This window comes from Fragaria vesca, linkage group LG1 (genome assembly GCF_000184155.1).
Source record: "Fragaria vesca subsp. vesca linkage group LG1, FraVesHawaii_1.0, whole genome shotgun sequence".
Lineage (NCBI taxonomy): Eukaryota > Viridiplantae > Streptophyta > Magnoliopsida > Rosales > Rosaceae > Fragaria > Fragaria vesca.
Genome location: NC_020491.1, coordinates 12,184,831 through 12,193,767, shown reverse-complemented (window position 1 = coordinate 12,193,767; position 8,937 = coordinate 12,184,831). Strand labels below are relative to the sequence as shown.

The 8,937-nt window shown below is 37.8% G+C and overlaps 1 pseudogene across 1 annotated transcript in view; it reads left to right on the top strand.

Annotated features, from left to right (window-relative positions):
• Nucleotides 1–332: 332 nt before the first annotated feature.
• Nucleotides 333–8,937, top strand: part of LOC101291756 — a 65,192-nt pseudogene continuing 56,587 nt past the window's right edge. Inside the window, exons 1-7 of the transcript XR_183728.1 lie at nt 333–372; nt 1,054–1,109; nt 1,205–1,387; nt 2,390–2,469; nt 3,354–3,415; nt 4,769–4,785; nt 8,917–8,937. The exon at nt 8,917–8,937 is cut by the window's right edge and continues 73 nt beyond it. The product of XR_183728.1 is annotated as a developmentally-regulated GTP-binding protein 1 homolog (transcript). The remainder of the gene's footprint in view (nt 373–1,053; nt 1,110–1,204; nt 1,388–2,389; nt 2,470–3,353; nt 3,416–4,768; nt 4,786–8,916) is intronic.

Here is an 8,937-nt window from a genome sequence, read left to right as displayed (position 1 = left end):
TTTAAAATTTCTATAAAAATTAAAATTACTTTATCTAAACACAACGTAGAAATTTTTAGTTTTTTTTTTGCTTTGTTTCTTAAATCAGTAATGTAACAAAAACTATTTACCGCGGTGAAACAATTACCGGTATCGGAGGGGTGTCGAGTGTAATTTAACCCTAACAATACAACCCCGCATTTCTTTCTAGCGCCTTCTTCATCTCTCTCTCTCTCTCTCTCTCTCTCTAAAAGAGCAGCACACTTCTGCAGAATCGTCACTCTTCGATCACAACCGTTCCGTACTCCTCTACTAAACACTTGTTTCTCTCTGTGAGCTAGTCGGCTTCAAAAATGGCGACTCTAATGCAGAAAATCAAGGACATCGAAGATGAGGTACACTCTTTTCCATCGCCGCAATCTCTCTTGCGCTTTATCTGCGAATTTAGAAACCCTAGAAATCTAAGCTCCGTGATAGTCAGTGAAAATCGAAAGAAATTAGCACCTGTTTAGCTCTTCATTTTCGGTCGCTTAGGGCTTAAAGCGAGATTAAAATCGCGTTCGAGATTATGAGGCTTAATTCAGTTTTGTGTTTGCTTAGCTTAGTTCAGATGGTTGAGAATTCAATTCGAATAAAAAAGTAAAATAGAATTGAATAAAACGATGAAAATTTGCATAGGTAGTGATCATTCTTAAGCTGGATTGGATTTAGACTCCATCAGTGAAATCAAATCAAGGAAAACAAGAACAGACGATTAAAATTGTTGATTGCTGCTTTTGTTTTTCATGTCGAATTAATAGCGCTACTGATTGTTATATTCAACATAAAACTTAGAACAAACAGATTTTGGTTTCTTTGATGTGGTTGCTGCTGGACCCCCTAGTAGTGTGCCTACCTGATATGCATTTCACATTTTCAGTTTGATTGTATTGATTACTGAATATCTGTAACTCCGGTTTTTTATTTTATTTGATTTATTTCTGTTCGATATGTGCTAGGTTGTTTTTGCTATATTGCATCTGGAAGTTCTCTATTGTGATTTAATTAGAGTACTAATGTGTTTTTTTTAATTGCAAATGGCCAGGACTCAAAAGAACAAGGCTACTGCCCATCACTTGGGTTTACTGAAGGTGAGTGTAATTGTCTTCTTTACAGTGATTTTTTCATTTATGGTTCTTTGAGAACTGATCCTGATACTATTGGTTATTCGTTGGTTTGTTGCTAGGCTAAACTTGCAAAGTTAAGGAGAGACCTACTTGAGCCCACAACAAAAGGTGGTGGTGGTGCTGGTGAAGGTTTTGACGTCACTAAAAGTGGAGATGCAAGGGTTGGCTTGGTGGGTTTCCCTTCTGTTGGGAAGTCTACTCTACTGAATAAACTGACTGGGACTTTTCAGAGGTAGAGTTTTGTTGATTTATCTCACTCTATGCAAATCTGTTTGATACATTTAAGTTTTTTGTGTATATACAGTGGAAGCTTATAAAATTTGATTGAGATGACTTGTTTTGTTTAACTGCTTTGACATGTCTCTATAATTGGGCCAGATTCGACTTATAACTTTCTATGCAATCTGCTGGATTTTTTGCCTGGTGTTTGATGACCATATTGTACTCTTTCATACTTAGGTTCTTGTTCCAAAACTTTTGTTTTTTAGAAGCTGTCGCTGTCAGTCTAGGGATTTAAATCTACTGGAGATTTTTCATATAATGACTGCATAAATCTGTTGATTAATATAAGTGTTTGAAAGTCATGCTGGATAAGTGAATATTCTTCTCAGAGATGGATTACTTTAGCAATTGAAGGAACTCCTTTGCATGCAACTATTCCTGGCATAAGTTATTTGTGATTTCAATATCTATAGAATTTGATCTAGTTATCTCAGTCATTATAAGTTCAGTCGTTTTACTTCTGAGTTGTACTGCTTTGGTACTTGATAGAGTGGTTCAGAGATTACACAACTCCCCACATTTTCCTATTTCCCCTCCAAAAGAAAAATGCTTTACTATAAGCATGGAATCTTAAGTTAGGAGTCATCCCTTCATATTGGTTTCAGTTTATGCCAAAGCTTTTCTCCCGATGATGAAAATGGTGGTCAATGCTTTCAGCCTCACTTTTTCACTTACGTATTGATTTGAACAAACATTAGGCCTCCTCCTGTGAGGTTCTTTGTAATGTGGATCTTTTGCAACTTCTATGTTAGAAATTGAAGTTTGGGGGGGGGGGGGGGGGGGGGGGGGGCGTGTATTCCTCTGTTTGAGACTAATGTGTATGTAAGTGATGAAACTTACAAGCTTGCATACTGTGTGAGATTTTGCCCTTAGCATACAATATCGGTGACCAAAGGTTATGAAATATCCTCTTTATTAAAATTCTTGATCTTCTAAAGGCTGTGTGGTGTGTATCTTAACAGGTTGCTTCCTATGAATTCACTACCTTGACTTGCATAGTTGCATTCCCGGTGTGATTGTCTATCGAGGTGCAAAAATTCAGGTAGTATTTCCATTATATTTGGTGATGTTTGACCTTTTATGATTTGATTATAATAGTCTATATTCTAGAAAGAGAAACTAATCATGCAGTTTTTAACTGTCTGATTGTCTTGTATATGAATTGTGTTTGTGTCAACTGTCGACATGCATATGACATTCATACCTTTAATCGTGCTTTTGTAGATATAAAATTTCCTCAACATAAGCTTCCCAAGTTCCCATTCTTATAACATGATTTTTAGAACTCAAAAATCTAGACAGGTTTTGTTTCATGAATCACCCAACCCAAGTCAGAAAATTAGAAAATTCAATATATTAGAGGAGTTTTGACAACAAACGTGTGAATTCTCAATGTTTTTCTGCTTGTATTTTGATTTTCAATGAAATTTTCACTGAGACAAAGGAAATGATTTTTGTGAATGGTGAACCAAAGTTGAAGTTAAAAGCTGAGGTTGGCTGCTAAGTAAGCTAAATGTTTATTAAGCTTTTCAGAAGTCATTCTTGTCATATCCTTGTAGCAAAACTACATCTAAAACATTATTTATACCTCATTTGTACATCTTTAATAGATATGCAACCCACACATGTAGGCTTCAACAATTTATAGTTTATGAGTGGGCTGTGCCTCGGGGCTATGCCTCTCTTGGTATCCACCATTTACAACTTAACATGTTAGGTGGTGATGTACACACACACACGTATATTATATCAGTAATTTTCTACACTAGTTGGATCACGCCTTGACAGCATATCTTCAACTTTCAAAATGCATGGACGAAGTTTTTTTTGGAATCATGTCACTCCTTTTTCACTTGTTGAGACGGGCTCATGAGGTTCCCCTATTTTTATCTTTTAACTGTTGGAATTCTCATTCAATACTTGCAGCTGTTGGATCTCCCTGGAATTATTGAGGGTGCAAAGGACGGTAAGGGTAGAGGAAGACAGGTGTGTGGAAATTTATCCCACATTTATTTTGAGAAGTCCATATATGATAAATTTTGATGCAATTATTTATTATAACCACTTCGGTTTATGATGTCTATAATCGCTGACCCCCTATAATCTTTTCATCCTCCCAGTAAAGAAGTAAACGGGAGAGATGAGAGAAATGAGGAAAACAGAAGTATAGATGAAGGGAGAATGGAAAGAATTAAAACTAAAATCACTTAGATGAATTAATGCTTCCATATTGTAGAAAAAGATGAAGAGAAAAAGAAAACTCTTGTATATGTGAACATTTAGGTTACAACCAAGTATATATATACAAGCCTAGCCATACCTAGCCATACTCATGTGTCATGACTATTGACTTCCTTACACAGTAAGGTGGATGCCTTACTTACACAAGGTATGGTGCAGTCAACATGCTACACCATACTTTACTGTAGAGTAGGTAGGGTGATAAGCACTACACCATACTTTCTCTATTGACTATATATTTCTATATATTTCAATACTCCCCCTCAAGCTAGATCAAGGATGTTGACTGATCCAAGCTTGGATAATAACTGATGGAATTGAACAGAAGGCAGAGCCTTTGTAAAAACATCAGCAAGTTGATCTTGGCTTCGAGTATATACTGTGGAGATAACCTTGCTTTGAACTTGCTCTCGCACATAGTGACAATCAACTTCAATATGTTTGGTCCTCTCATGGAAGACCGGATTTGAAGCAATGTGCATTGCAGCTTGATTGTCACAAAATAGTAACATAGGATGAGAGAATCCTAGATCAGCTAGGAGATATTTTAACCAGATTAACTCACAAGAAGTTGAGGCCATTGCTCTGTACTCTGCTTTTGCACTCGAGCGAGCAATCACGTGTTGTTTTGTGCTTTTCCAAGTGACTAGATTTCCACCAACTAGAGTACAAAATCCAGTTGTAGATTTTCTGTCAAGCTTGTTCCCAGCCCAATCTGCATCAGTAAATCCTACAATGTTGCTGTGACAATTCTTCCTCATCAGAATACCTCTGCCTACAGATCCCTTGAGATATCTCAACACTCTTTTAACAATGAGCATATGAGATTTAGTAGGAGCATGCATGAATTGGCTAATGATACTGCAAAAGTGATATCAGGCCTAGTAATGGTGAGGTATATGAGTTTCCCAACCAATCTTTGGTACTCATGGATGTTTGGGAGAGATTCACCTGCTGCATTCATTTGGAACTTGCAATCTAGAGGAGTGACACAAGGTTTACTTTCAGACATATCTACTTCTTGAAGTAGATCCAGAAGATACTTTCTTTGGTTTAAGAACAAACCCTTCGTGGAAGTGGCCATTTCAATGCCAAGAAAGTATTTCAACCTTCCGAGGTCTTTGATGGCAAAAGTCTGATGTAAAGACTGCTTGAGAAGATTAATTTCTTCCAAATTCTCACCAGTAATGATGAGATCATCAACATAGATAAGAACACAAAGTTTACTTGCAGATCCTTCTTGATAAATAAGGATGAGTCTGCATTGCTCTTTTGAATCCAGAGGTTTCCAACACAGAGCTGAGTTTTGAATACCAAGCTCGAGGTGATTTTTTTAAGCCATAGATAGCCTTATGTAGCTTACAGACCTTGTTAGGAGTGCCTTCTTGTGGATGACCAGGAGGGAGCTGCATATAAACTTCTTCTTCTAATTCTCCATGTAAGAAAGCATTTTTCACATCCATTTGAAACATAGGCCACTCATGGTTCACTGCTATTGACAACAGCACCCTCACAGTATTCATCTTTGCCACGGGAGCAAATGTCTCCCTGTAATCCACTCCATAAGTTTGAGTAAAACCCCTTGCCACTAACCGAGCTTTATGTCTCTCAATTGAGCCATCATATTGGAATTTGGTTTTGAAGATCCACTTACTCCCTACAACTTTCTTCTCAGCGGGAAGTGACACCACACTCCAAGTTTTGTTTCTATCCAACGCTTGTAACTCTTCTTGCATAGCCTTTTTCCAGGTTGGTTGAAGGTTTGCTTCTTGAAAAGTTCTTGGTTCACTTTCACTTGAAATGTTAGAGAGAAAGGCAGCATGCGATTTTGACACTTTCTCGTAAGAAAGAAACTTTTTGATTGGATACCTTGCAGCAAAGGTCTTGTAATTGTCCCACTTTGATGGAGGTTTCCTAATTCGAGTAGGATACCTCCTTTGAGGTTGAACCTCAACAACCTCTTCTTCAATCTCTTCTTCAACATCTTCTTCAACATCTTCTTGTGTTGCTTCAGCAGGCAACACCACTTCATGTTGTTCTACACACACATCATCATTTTGAGAATCTAGTGTAGGTGGAGAATCTGGTATAACTGTAGCAGTAGGAGTAGGTGTCTTTCCTAAAGGAGTAGAGGAAGGAATAACTGCTGCATCATTCATGATAAGAGTTGGAAGAGGCAATGAAATAAAATCACTGAAGAACTCTCCTTGAGTGGAAACTTATGGTCCGCTAAAGAAGGGAGATGATTCATCAAATCTAACATCTCTAGAAACCACCAGCTTTCTGGTTTTTGGATTATAGCATTTGTAACCCTTTTGAGTTGTGGAGTAACCCAAAAACACACATTTGGCAGCCTTCGCATCCAATTTGTCTCTATGTATTGCTTGGATGTGAACATAACAAACACATCCAAAAATTCTGAGATGAGACAACTCACTTTTCCTCCCTTTCATAATTTCAAACGGAGACTTCATATGCAAAACTCTGCTAGGAAGTCGATCGATAAGATGTGTTGCAGTAAGGATGCCTTGAGACCAAAACTTCTTGGGAACATTCATTTGAAACAGCAAGGCTCTAGTTTTGTTCAACAAATCCCTATTTTTCCTTTCAGCAATGCCATTTTGCTGTGGAGTTCCAACACAGCTTGTCTGATGTATAATGCCATGATTGCTCATATATTGTGTCATATTTTTAGACATATACTCAGTGCCATTGTCTGATCTTAAAATATGAATTTTTGAAGAAAAAATGTTCATGACAAGATTATGGAAGTCTTGGAAGACCTTTAAGAGATCACTTTTGAATTTTAACAGATAAACCCAAGTAACTCTAGAATAATCATCAACAAAGGTAGCAAAATACTTATAACTATCCCATGAATCAAAGGGGGCTGGACCCCAAATATCTGAATGAACAATTTGAAACATTTTACTGGCTCTAGAAAGAGATATATCAAAAGGAAGTTTAGCAAATTTTGCTAATTGACAAATCTCACAAATAAGAGAACTTTTACAGAAACTAGGAAACAAGGTAGACAAAATAGTTTCTGAAGGATGTGCAAGACGCTGATGCCACAACTTGTGCTCTTGATCTTGGTTTAGGCTGGTTTGGAAGACTCTTGGAACATTAAGGCTTTTGGATAGGTAATATAGCCCATTTAGGTAAAAACCTTCACCAATCACCTTCGAAGTTGCTAGATCCTGGAAAACGACTTTGTGAGGATAGAAAATAGCTATGCACTTGCAGAATTTGTAATTCTTCCCACAGACAATAATTGAAAAGGAAACGAAGGAACATATAGGGCTGTGGATTCAATGTCTTTTGACAACAGATTGATTTTCCCTTTTCCTAACACAGCTACTCCCTTCCCATTAGCAACTGACACAGTAGAAGGTTTTGAAATTTTTTCAAATTCATGAAGATTTGAATTTTTATTTGTCATGTGATCAGTGGCACCTGAGTCTATAATCTAAAAATCATGCATAGTATTGACATTAAGAGCAGTAGAGAACGCATTAAGGATACCTGGAATCTCATCCTGAGATAGTCCATCAGTTTCAGCTAAAAAACCAGCAAACTTTCCTAGGAGTGCAGCTTTGTTTCCCTCCTCATTACTTTCATTTCCAACCTTCTTCAGTTGAAGGTAAGCTGCAAACTCATTTATCAATGCAGTAGGATTTGTGGTGAAATCCACTAATCCTTCATTAGCAGCTGCATGGTTGGCCTTGAAAGTGTGGCTAGGTGTTGGCTTTTTCTGGAAACTCTTAGCTTCCCTTGAGAACCTTTGCTCCTTATCAAACTTTGGCTTTAGCTCGGGATGCAGAATCCAGCAAGTCTCCTTCAGATGCCTTTGATGCTCACAGTAAGTACACCATAGATCAGGCCTCTTCCCTTTATACACCCTGTGCTCAGCACTTCTGGAGGTTGAAGCAAAAGCTTTTGATTCTGAAGCAGTGGCTTTGGTATCTGCATTCATGACTTTCCTTCTCACTTCCTCCCTTTGAATGGTAGAGCATATGCTAGTCAGGGTTGGTAGCTCAGAACTCATGAGAATATGACTTCTTAAGTCTTCATATTCTGGTCCCAAGCTGGCTAGCAATTGGAAGATTTTATCTTCTTCTGCTCTTTGTCGCAGCTCCTTGGCGACAGTAGTGTGAGGTCTATAGATGTTGAGCTCGTTCCACTTGCTTTTCAACCTTCCAAGGTGCTGGATGAAGGAGTTACCTTGTTGCTGAAGGTTGGAAATGTCTTTTTGGAGTTGGAAAACTCGAGCAGCATTGTTTTGATTTCCATACATCTCTTCTACAGCCTTCCAAAGATCCAGGGCTGATTCCGAGAAACTGAAAATATCAGAGATAGCAGGTTCCATGGAGTTGAGAAGCCAAGACATAATGAGCAGATCTTTGGCAAGCCAAACCTCATATGCGGGAGTGAGTTGCTCAGGAGGTTGAACACTTCCATTGATGTGTCCAAGCTTTGACTTCCCTCCAAGTGCAAGAGATATAGCTCTTGACCAAGAGAAATAGTTGTACTCATTGAGTAAGACAGATGTGAGATGAAGATTGGGATTACCTTCAGCCTCAGTTGAGACAATTGTAGAAACAGATGAAGAAATAGAAGAATCTTGTTCCTCTGTCATTGTTGCTTGGAAAGAACCACAACAATAACAAGATCACAAGAAAACAGTAAGAGATGGAAAAACAGAAGAAAGAACTCTATCGTTCTAGCTCTGATACCATGTAGAAAAAGATGAAGAGAAAAAGAAAACTCTTGTATATGTGAACATTTAGGTTACAACCAAGTATATATATACAAGCCTAGCCATACCTAGCCATACTCATGTGTCATGACTATTGACTTCCTTACACAGTAAGGTGGATGCCTTACTTACACAAAGGTATGGTGCAGTCAACATGCTACACCATACTTTACTGTAGAGTAGGTAGGGTGATAAGCACTACACCATACTTTCTCTATTGACTATATATTTCTATATATTTCAATACATATGAAAGATCCCTGACATAATTATATTCGGGAGCTAACCGGAGCCCACTCTGGTCCCTTTAGCCCTCATTTGCTTGTGCAAAAGAAGTACAGTTTTTAGTTAAAGGAATTTACTAAAAACTGCCAACAAACAAATGTCGAACACCGTCTTCTTATTCATGTATTCATTGCTACCAGAAAGATAGGGGTTTGGTTGTTTAGACCGCTTTTTAAAAAATGATTATAGATATGAAATACAAAGATACTAACCAATATATTTTAT